Source organism: Sander lucioperca, chromosome 4, assembly GCF_008315115.2.
Source record: "Sander lucioperca isolate FBNREF2018 chromosome 4, SLUC_FBN_1.2, whole genome shotgun sequence".
NCBI classification, from domain to species: Eukaryota; Metazoa; Chordata; class Actinopteri; order Perciformes; family Percidae; genus Sander; species Sander lucioperca.
This window is the reverse complement of record NC_050176.1, coordinates 13,502,664-13,511,791: the sequence shown is the minus strand read 5'-3', so window position 1 is coordinate 13,511,791 and position 9,128 is coordinate 13,502,664. Positions and strand designations below refer to the sequence as shown.

General features: G+C 42.1%; 1 protein-coding gene across 1 annotated transcript in view; it reads left to right on the top strand.

Moving 5' to 3' along the window:
• Positions 1-6,893: 6,893 nt before the first annotated feature.
• Positions 6,894-9,128, top strand: part of LOC116042864 (girdin-like) — a 40,068-nt gene continuing 37,833 nt past the window's right edge. The window contains exon 1 of the mRNA XM_036000835.1: positions 6,894-6,904. The gene's annotated coding sequence lies outside the window, so the exon portion shown is untranslated. The remainder of the gene's footprint in view (positions 6,905-9,128) is intronic.

The following is a 9,128-nucleotide window of genomic DNA, read 5'->3' as shown; positions in this document are numbered from 1 at the left end:
GAAGGAACAAGACATATTGACAATTTAACAATTTATTCATTTCACAAACAGGAGCCTCAGTAGCGTGTGGAAGAACCATACACAGCCACAACAGCCTGGCACCTCCTCCTCATGCTGGTCACCAGCTTGGTCACACACTGCTGTGGGATGGCATCCCATTCTTCAACCAGCATTTGTCGCAAGTCAGCCAACATAGTTGTGTTGGTCACTCTGGCACGAACAGCACGCCCAAGCTGATCCCACAAGGGTTGAGGTCAGGACTGCTGGCAAGCCATTCCATCCTCTCCACTCCCACATTCTGGAGGTAGTCTCTGATAAACCCCGCCCTGTTGGGACGAGCGTTGTCATCTTGGAGGATAGAGTTCGGTCCCAGACTGTGGAGATGTGGGATTGCCACTGGTTGCAGAATCTCATCTCTTTATCTCTCTGCATTGAGATTGCCTCCAATGATGACAAGCCGTGTTTTTCCAGTGAGGGACATGCCGCCCCACACCATCATGCTGCCTCCACCAAAAGATGTTACTCTATCGGTGCAGCAATCAGCATAGCGTTCTCCGCGTATTCTCCACACTTTGACCCTATGATCCAACTGCCGTAGGCAGAATTATCCAATCCACCAAACCCAAACGAGTCAATGGCAGAATAAGCTGTTTGGCATTGGCAAAGAAGATTTGGCAAATTTTTCATGGGCGCAACCCACATACTCAGCACTGCTGCTCATCCCACAAATGCATGTTCCTTACAAATGGGGCACCATTTGAAAGGGAACTAAACAGGCTTTCCAACGGTATAAGATTTATTGCCAAAAAGCATTGTTACCACAGACAAATAATCTACCAAACACAAATTTCCTTACTTTTTGTGTTAAGTTATATATATATATATATATATATATATAGTGCAATCAGGAATATTTATATGGCTGAACAAAATTGATGTTACCAGTGTTGTGACCAAGTCATTGACTCCGCCTCGGCGAAACTTACATACTTTTTCCACCAATGGTTTTTAATATTACATTAAAAAAGGGAAACGGTGTAAGATAAAGTAAAACAAAATCTTATCAGATATGAGGTCAAACTTGATTCGTCTATCTCTACTAAAAAGCTGATTACTCCTTTTAAGTTTCTACTTCTTCTTCATCACCCCAGAATCTCCTCTTGGCAGTCATCATCCAAAGCTACAACCTCCCATATCCTTCCTCCACAAGAAGCCCAATCTCCCCCCTCCCTATCTGGCCTTTCTCTCATTCTTTGCAGAGGCAAGTACACACAGCAAATTAGATTTTAGAGGCCACGCTGCCACAGCCAGTGCACTACTAATTGTATGTGTCCAGATATTCTGCTCCACTTCCTTAATCCTTAAAGCTGTGTCAGGGTTTTTCTCCCTTGCGAACAACATTCATCGTGGCTTCACATCAGCGCTTGTGCAGGTGTTCACCTAAGTGGGAACAGTTTGGCTGAATTGTTCCCACTTAGTTTTATTAAGTTCAGGTTCCCTGTAGATTTCATTGCCACTCTCACACTGCTCGCATTTATTGCATACAAATAAAATATTCATATCACTGCAGCTATTTTTTGTCTCGTAGCTGTTAGTCTGGACCTCCTTAACATAAGAAGGATGTGTTTATTTGCTCATGTAGACAAATTAAAATATCATATCAATATAAGGTTATGCACAGCATGTGCCCTATGCACTATTCAGTGTAATTTCAACTGTCATTGATGATTTAGCACCCATGCAGCCTCAGAGTGAATAAGATGTATGACGCTGCGCTGTGTGTGTGCAGGATACTGAAGGTATTTTACATATTCGGCACCTCCTCATTGATAGACCATCATAACTTATGGGTTTTGGGGAGGAGAACAACCGGATAAGGCAAAAATGCTTTGTTAGCAAGTTGAATCCACTCCAGAATCCAGGAGTAGCTCATAAACACAGTTAAGTACAGTCCATCAAATGAAATGCCTGATTGACCTTACTGTAACTGTTGAAAAGCTAAAAGATTAGCCACCTCAATGTAAAAAATGTTGAATAACAGTTTAACATTTTGGTCAAGACGCTTATTTGCTTTCTTGCTGAGAATTAAAATGAGAAGAGTGATGCCACTTAGGTATCAGTGCTGTGGAGATAGGTCTGGCAATGAGAGACTAGTCTGAGTGGTACCACTGAGATTGACTGTAGCCAGCTGTTGGTTAGCTTAGTCTTGAAGCAGAGGGAAACAGCTAGCGTGGCTCTGTTTGAAGGTAACATCTGCCTACCTGCATTAAAAATTCTCTCCCAAATCAAAAAACTAGAATGCAAAAACTGAAATTTGTGATGTCATCAATGTACAGTGTGGAACTGCTCCATTGACAATGAATTGGGAAAGATGTTATTATAGATGACACTGAGAGCACCCATAGGAATGTTCTTAGTATATGGGAACATTTTCGGTTTCAGGACTAAGAACACGACAATAGAAAAAAGTCTCATTTTAAAATGCTCCACAACTACTGAATCTTTTTTTAAAGATTATTTTTAGGCCTTTATTTTCACAGGACAGATGAAGACATGAAAGGGGAGAGAGAGGGGGGAATGACATGCAGCAAAGGGCCACAGTTCGGAGTCGAACCCGCAGCCGCTGCATCGAGGAGTAAACCTACTTTACTATATACGTGAACCTGCTCTACCAACTGAGCTAACCCGGCCCCTGAATTAATGAATCTTAGACTACATACAGCTCTGCTGGTATTGACACGGTGGCCACAGGGGCATTTGTATTTTGAATTAGAACAGTGCTGCAAAGTCAATTCTTCTTACACCAGCACCTTTTTCTAACCATAATGTAAATTGTGCTTGCTATAAAAATCATCAGTCACCTCGTGTGTGTGTGTGCATGTGTGTGCGTGTGTGTGTGTGTGTGCTTTTATTGTACTGCGCCAGAGGTGCTGACTGTTTATAATCATGGAAAGCTAAATGGACAGGGTTGATGCCAGGAATAGATGGATCTCCTCGTTATATACGCTCAAAAGCAGTTTAGATTTGGGTGTCTGTGTGAGAGGCCAGAGAGTTTTCTCTTCACAGATGGGGAAGTCACATTCAAACTAAAATCATTGGGGCAAATTAACACCTATGGGGATTATTTAAATCTGATGGTTAAATTGTAAAAGTACATTTTTACATGTACCTTTTATTATAGCCTGCACTTTTCACATAATATGACATTATGACCACCAACTTAATTTGATGTTAATATTGTCAGTAATCTAATATTAATAAAATAACTAAAGTGTACTCCTTTGATTGCATTGTCTCCTGCTCCCCAGCCTTGCTAATAACTGTTTTGTTGCTGTAATTTTGTAATCTCTTTTGAGATGCCCGCCGCCTTAAAATCTTTTGATTAGAAGAAATATCCTAAAAATAACACATAATACTTTAGTATTGTTTGACTTTGAGGATGGAGACGTGTACATGTTGTCCCATGAGTATCGCTTCCGCATGTTTAGCTCTGTAGAGTATGATCAGAGCAGGCATATGGTGTCTCTCGACCTGTGCCAAAAGGTTTCTTAAGGTGAGGCTACAGTGCTTCAGGACATTCTGTCTCTGCCAGTATCAGTATTCTGTATGTGAGGTGCAAACGGGAGAAATTAGATCTCACACAGTGTGTGTGTGTGTGTGTGTGTGTGTGCGTGTATGTGTGCATGCGTGTGTGTGTGGGTGTGTGTGTGCGTGCGCTTATACGTGTGTGTGTGTGTGTGTGTGTGCGTGTGCATGTACGTGTATGTGTCTTCATGTCTGATAGTCTCCGCACACTTTTCTCAATCAGATTACTCTCCTTCACTGTCTGCTTCTTGCTGCTGTGTCCAGCGCAGCAGCTCCTGTTGCACCTCCACCCTGTGTATAAGCCCACAGAAGCCCATTGCCTGCCCCTCCCATAACCCATACCGCCTGCGAGACTGTACTACACACACATGTGTGTGTTGGAGTGTGAGGATGCATTGGTGCTCTGGCCACAAACAGACATGCTCTAGCTCAGACAGCACAGAGACCAATAGTGGCTGATTCAGCTACTGAATGATAGATAGAAATGCGGGAAGTGACAGCATCTCTATGTGTGCTTGGCTGTGAGTGAGTGTATGAGTGTGTCTCTGTGTGTGTGTGTGTGTGTGTGTGTGTGTGTGTGTGTGTGTGTGTGTGTTCTTGTTTAACTATATTCGTGAGGTCCAAAAACCGGGAATACAGTATACTTGTGGGGTCCGGACAGCTTTGTGGGGCCAAAATGCTGGACCCCACAACTTTAAAGGGCTGTTTGAGGGTTAAGACTTGGTTTTACGATTAGGGTTAGAATTAGGTTATGGTTATGGTTAGGGTAAGGGTTAAGGTTAGGCATTTAGTTGTGATGGTTAAAGTTAGGTTAAGGGGCTAGGGAATGCATTGTGCCAATGACGGGTCCCCACAAAGATAGTGCCACGCACTATGTGTGTGTGTGTGTGTGTGTGTGTGTGTGTGTGTGTGTGTGTGTGTGTGTGTGTGTGTGTGTGTGTGTGTGTGTGTGTGTGTGTCAGACTGTCTGTACCACAGCAGACAGCAGTACACAGGTCATCAATGGAACTGTCACATGATCCAAGGTCGAGGGGGCAAGAGGAGGCTCCCCCAGCGCTCCTGCCTGTGTTTCCCAAATGAAAAGCAGCAGCTACAGTGCTGTCCAACAGCAGGGCTTCTCTGCATCCACCTTTCTACAACGCAAAGATATGCTGGAACAGCAGAGATAACTGTCAGGTACCTCTCAAACATCATAATGTAATTAACAGTAAATCTGCTTTTTAGAAGGGGAATCCAAGTTGACTTGGAAATCCAATGCTTGGAAATTGAAAAGGGGCATGCTGCAACAAATACCATTATATAAAATTGAATATGTTAAGTATAAAGTATGTCCGAAAGTATCAAAAGTGTGTAAAAGCCATTCTATTATTCACCAGCCACATTGTCCAATATGCAACATGTCATCCTGTGAGCCCAGGAGAGGCATTAGCTTCATCCACTGGAAACCCTTTCATTCTGCATGCCTGTGGTGCATCAGCCTCGACTCTGGAGAATTGCTGCTGGAGAAGTGTTCAATTGAGCTCAGTTTCCTCCAATGAGAATTGATTACCACTTTCTTCACTGCTGCCACACACCCAGTACACACACACACGCGCACACACACACACATACACACAAACAAAGACACACACTAATAATCCTACAATCTTAATTTACAGAACGTACAGTGTCTTTTCAATTGTTATATATAATGGAGAAGGAGGAGGAATGGAGGAGGAGGTCGAAGGGAGGGATTAGCCAAAAATGCAAACAAGGGCTAATGATATTAACGATGTATGGAGGGGAACCAAAGCTGCCTCAGGAAACGTGCAACCACAAGTTGCCTCAATCTGTAGCCTTTTAATGCATTTGTATCAATGTGACTGTTCACATGAATAGGTTTTCTTCATTTTGTTATCTTTACCGCAGAGGTTATGTTTTCTGTCCAGTATGTTAGTTAGTTGGTTAGCAGAATATCTCAAAAGCAGGTTTACAGTCAAATATGGTGGAACATTAGGCCATCTGCAAACAATTTGGTGTAGGTAGTACCACTGTGTTGTCATTTATAAAGCACTTTATGTGGTCATAAATCCTGAACAGCAGATAAACTAAATTTTAAGAACAAATTATTGTTCACTAAATGTATGTTATAATTATGATCCTACACATTTAATCCAATCTACACCAATTTGGTATTAGAAATATAGGCTGTGGATAGCCTGAAAACATTCTTAAATAATGTTTCTGTTTTCCCAAATCCTGCAACATTTGATGGCATTTTAAGGTCAGATTTCTTCCTTTTTAATTATCTTTTTATTATAACTTTTTTGTTTTACGACAAATAAATGGGTTCCTCCATCACATTTCTTTGAAGAGCATATACGTACGTATAAGCATATAAGCATGACCTCTTTACATATGAAATTAAGAAATGGAAAAGGAAAGAAAACAGGGAAGATTGTCAATAATTTTGAGTGCTTTCTAGGTTCTTTTTCTTGTTTTGTTTTTTCATCCAGCAAGTGCTTAGTCGTGAATAAATCAATGAATCAATAAATCAATCAATTTCTCAACTTCTCTCTTTTAACCATGTTAAACTCCTGGTTGCAGAGGCTGAGCTAGCTCCAGCACAAGGCTGTGAACAGAGACTCACTAATGGAGCTTTCTGACAATCTAACTGGGTCATTTCTCACCGCTGGATCCCCATCTACACCCCATCCACAGTCCATTTGGCATGTGGCCTAGCTGTCTCCTGTGGCGTTGTGACCTGTCAGCCTTCACTCAGCACCATAGACTGTAAAAAAAAAAGGTTGCGTCCTGTGCACACATGGAGACCTGCTGTTGATCTTTTGGTGTGAAGGTGAAACTATACATTGAGGCGTCCTTCATTGTCTCTTACAGGGCGTGTTTAGATGGGGAGGGGATAGGTGATTTGCAGGTCAAAACCAACATCTAGGTTTCTAGATGAAATTGGGTTGAAAAGTGAAAGTTTTGTGGATATCTCGGTACATGAAATAGGACCTAACTACATACTTTTGGCATCACTAAAATGATGTTGAAACAATGTAATCAAACCTTACCTAAAAGACATGATCCAGTTCCAATTCTTGTAGTAAAAAAGTAATGACCAAAACTAGTAAAAGTATAGACCCCAGGGTTCTTTTACCACACACACACACACACACACACACACACACACACACTGCATAAAAGCTATTACCTGGTTTAGGCCCACTGTATAATAATTTGCTCATTTGTGTGTAAAGTCTGAATGTTCCTTGCAGTGTGGCTTTTAAAGATAAGGACTATTTACAATTGGTCACCTGTGTTGGAGAACTGTGCTGTACATTACCAGATAATGATACCCTGTACAGAGAGTCAGGAGGGAACAGGAATAAACTGTAATGGCTGCTGTGACCTTTGAACTGCTCTCCTAAAAACAGCGGCGCTTGAAAAGCGTACAGATCAAGTCAAGAGTTCTTACAGCTGTTCATTATAACGGAAAGGAAAATGGGTGACTGTGCAGTGGGTAAATTGTTTATGTCAACAGTTTTTCGTTGTGACCGCTGCTGACCGTTATGCCGGGGATCTCGTTCATGTTGTTGCTCAGCTAAAAACCGCGCTGTGGTTCAGTCTCAGCTGATGGTCTGTGCTCTGGATGGTCAGGGGGACAGTGAAAATCCCATCCTGTTTGAAAGTGTGTTTGTATACTGTATGTGCAGCTTTAGGAATATTCACCTCTCCTGGGAAGTGGTCCAAACATTTCTGTCCCCTTTGTCTCTGTCTCTTGATCTCTCTTTAGTGCTCACAGGCAGGGTGACGTGCAGAGGGCACCTGCCTCAAATAAACACAGCAGGTTTCACTGCTATGACTTTGTTCCTTGTTGCTACCAATATCACTCTGGAATCTCACATAGTGCTCCACAAGTCTTTATAAATAAAAACCATACTTACTCTATACTCTTTTAACTACACTGACAAATCACCAGTTGTTTCATTGATACAGTAAAACATACACATTTGTTCATGAGTATGTGAATGAGATTAATATAATTAAGCTTAGCGTTAGTTCATGCAGGACACGGAAGTCATGCCCGCTGATTGAATTATCATTTCTATCAGACACACACCTATCACAGCCATTCTCACATCAAGGCGGTCCTCACTGATCCCTGCTACACTGGCGCTGCTTCACTCACTGCTGCTGCTGGCAACATTTTGCCTCCACTTTCCTAGTTCAGAGTCCTAACATGACTCTTTTTGGCTTACTCTTTTTTTTTACCCCGGTTGGGTTTCTGCAAGGTGCTACCTGTTTCAGTATGGCATGCTGCTTGGCTGTTCCAGGGAGCATTGTCAAGAGCGGAGCCGTCAGCCCCAAGCATAACTGTATTTCCATTCCATTTTCCACTGCCGATACACATTGTCTATCATGCGTCTCCAGCTGACCACTTGTGTTTAGATTTTGTTACTGCCTATGCCACTTCCGCAAGAAGGTCAAAGGGCCCCGCACACAATCATTACGTCCACACTCTAGCCAGTCACATTTGCTTGTGTCAATGCAACACTTTGTCCAACTGATTATAGGGCGTTGGCTCATTGTCACCACATCCTGCATTGATGACTTATTTTCCTGTTACATCACATACATTATTTTACTTAGTCTGCCCTTCAGTCCTTGTGTCCGGCCACTTTTCACTTCCCCAGGTCTTTGCATTGCCATTCTCCATCCATCTACCAGATGCACTAAGCACAAACCACAGCTGAGGCCGATGGGAATGTCATTAGTTTTGCAGGTATTTGGTCATCCAAGAATTGGACAATTTCAAATGTGCACCTAATGATCGCGCTAGATGAAAAATCAGAGGAACACCACATTTATTACAATTATTCCCGAGGGAGACATTAATATACCAAATCTCATAGCAATCCATCCAGTAGTCAAGTTCGGTTGAGTACTACTGTAACTATTTCAAAAGTCACAACCAAGTAAACTTAAAATTAAAAGAAACTCTTTCACCTTCCTTCTATCTTTCCCTTGTTTCTCTCTTGTCCTCCATTAGGTCTTTCCTTTACTCCCTGTACAGTGCGGGACTCATAAACACAGCAGCAGCTTGCCTGCAGTCAGCAGCAGCATATGTTGTTTTCTGCAACAACTCTGAGAAAAGGGTTGGGGCGAATAAAATGGCGGAAGACACTGTTGCATATTACATTTCCCCCCATTGAGGCCCTTTAATGTACTTCTGTGCAACAGAAAGCGGCAGAGCTTTCGATTTGAAGCTATATACGCGGCAGTGAAACATGAATGAGTGCTCTGGAATCTGGTAAATTATTGAAAAGAACATTCATTACAGTAATTTAAATAGTGGGGATTAAAGCAGACAATACTGCTGACTTACAGTTTAAGTTATTAATGGCAGCTATAAAGCTGTTTTAAATTATTTTGTCTTCACTGTTCGTGTGTGTGTGTGTGTGTGTGTGTGTGTGTGTGTGTGTGTGTGTGTGTGTGCGTGTGTGTGTGTGTGTGTGTGTGTCAGCCAGCTGTAACACACAGTGGATCACCAGTGGCAT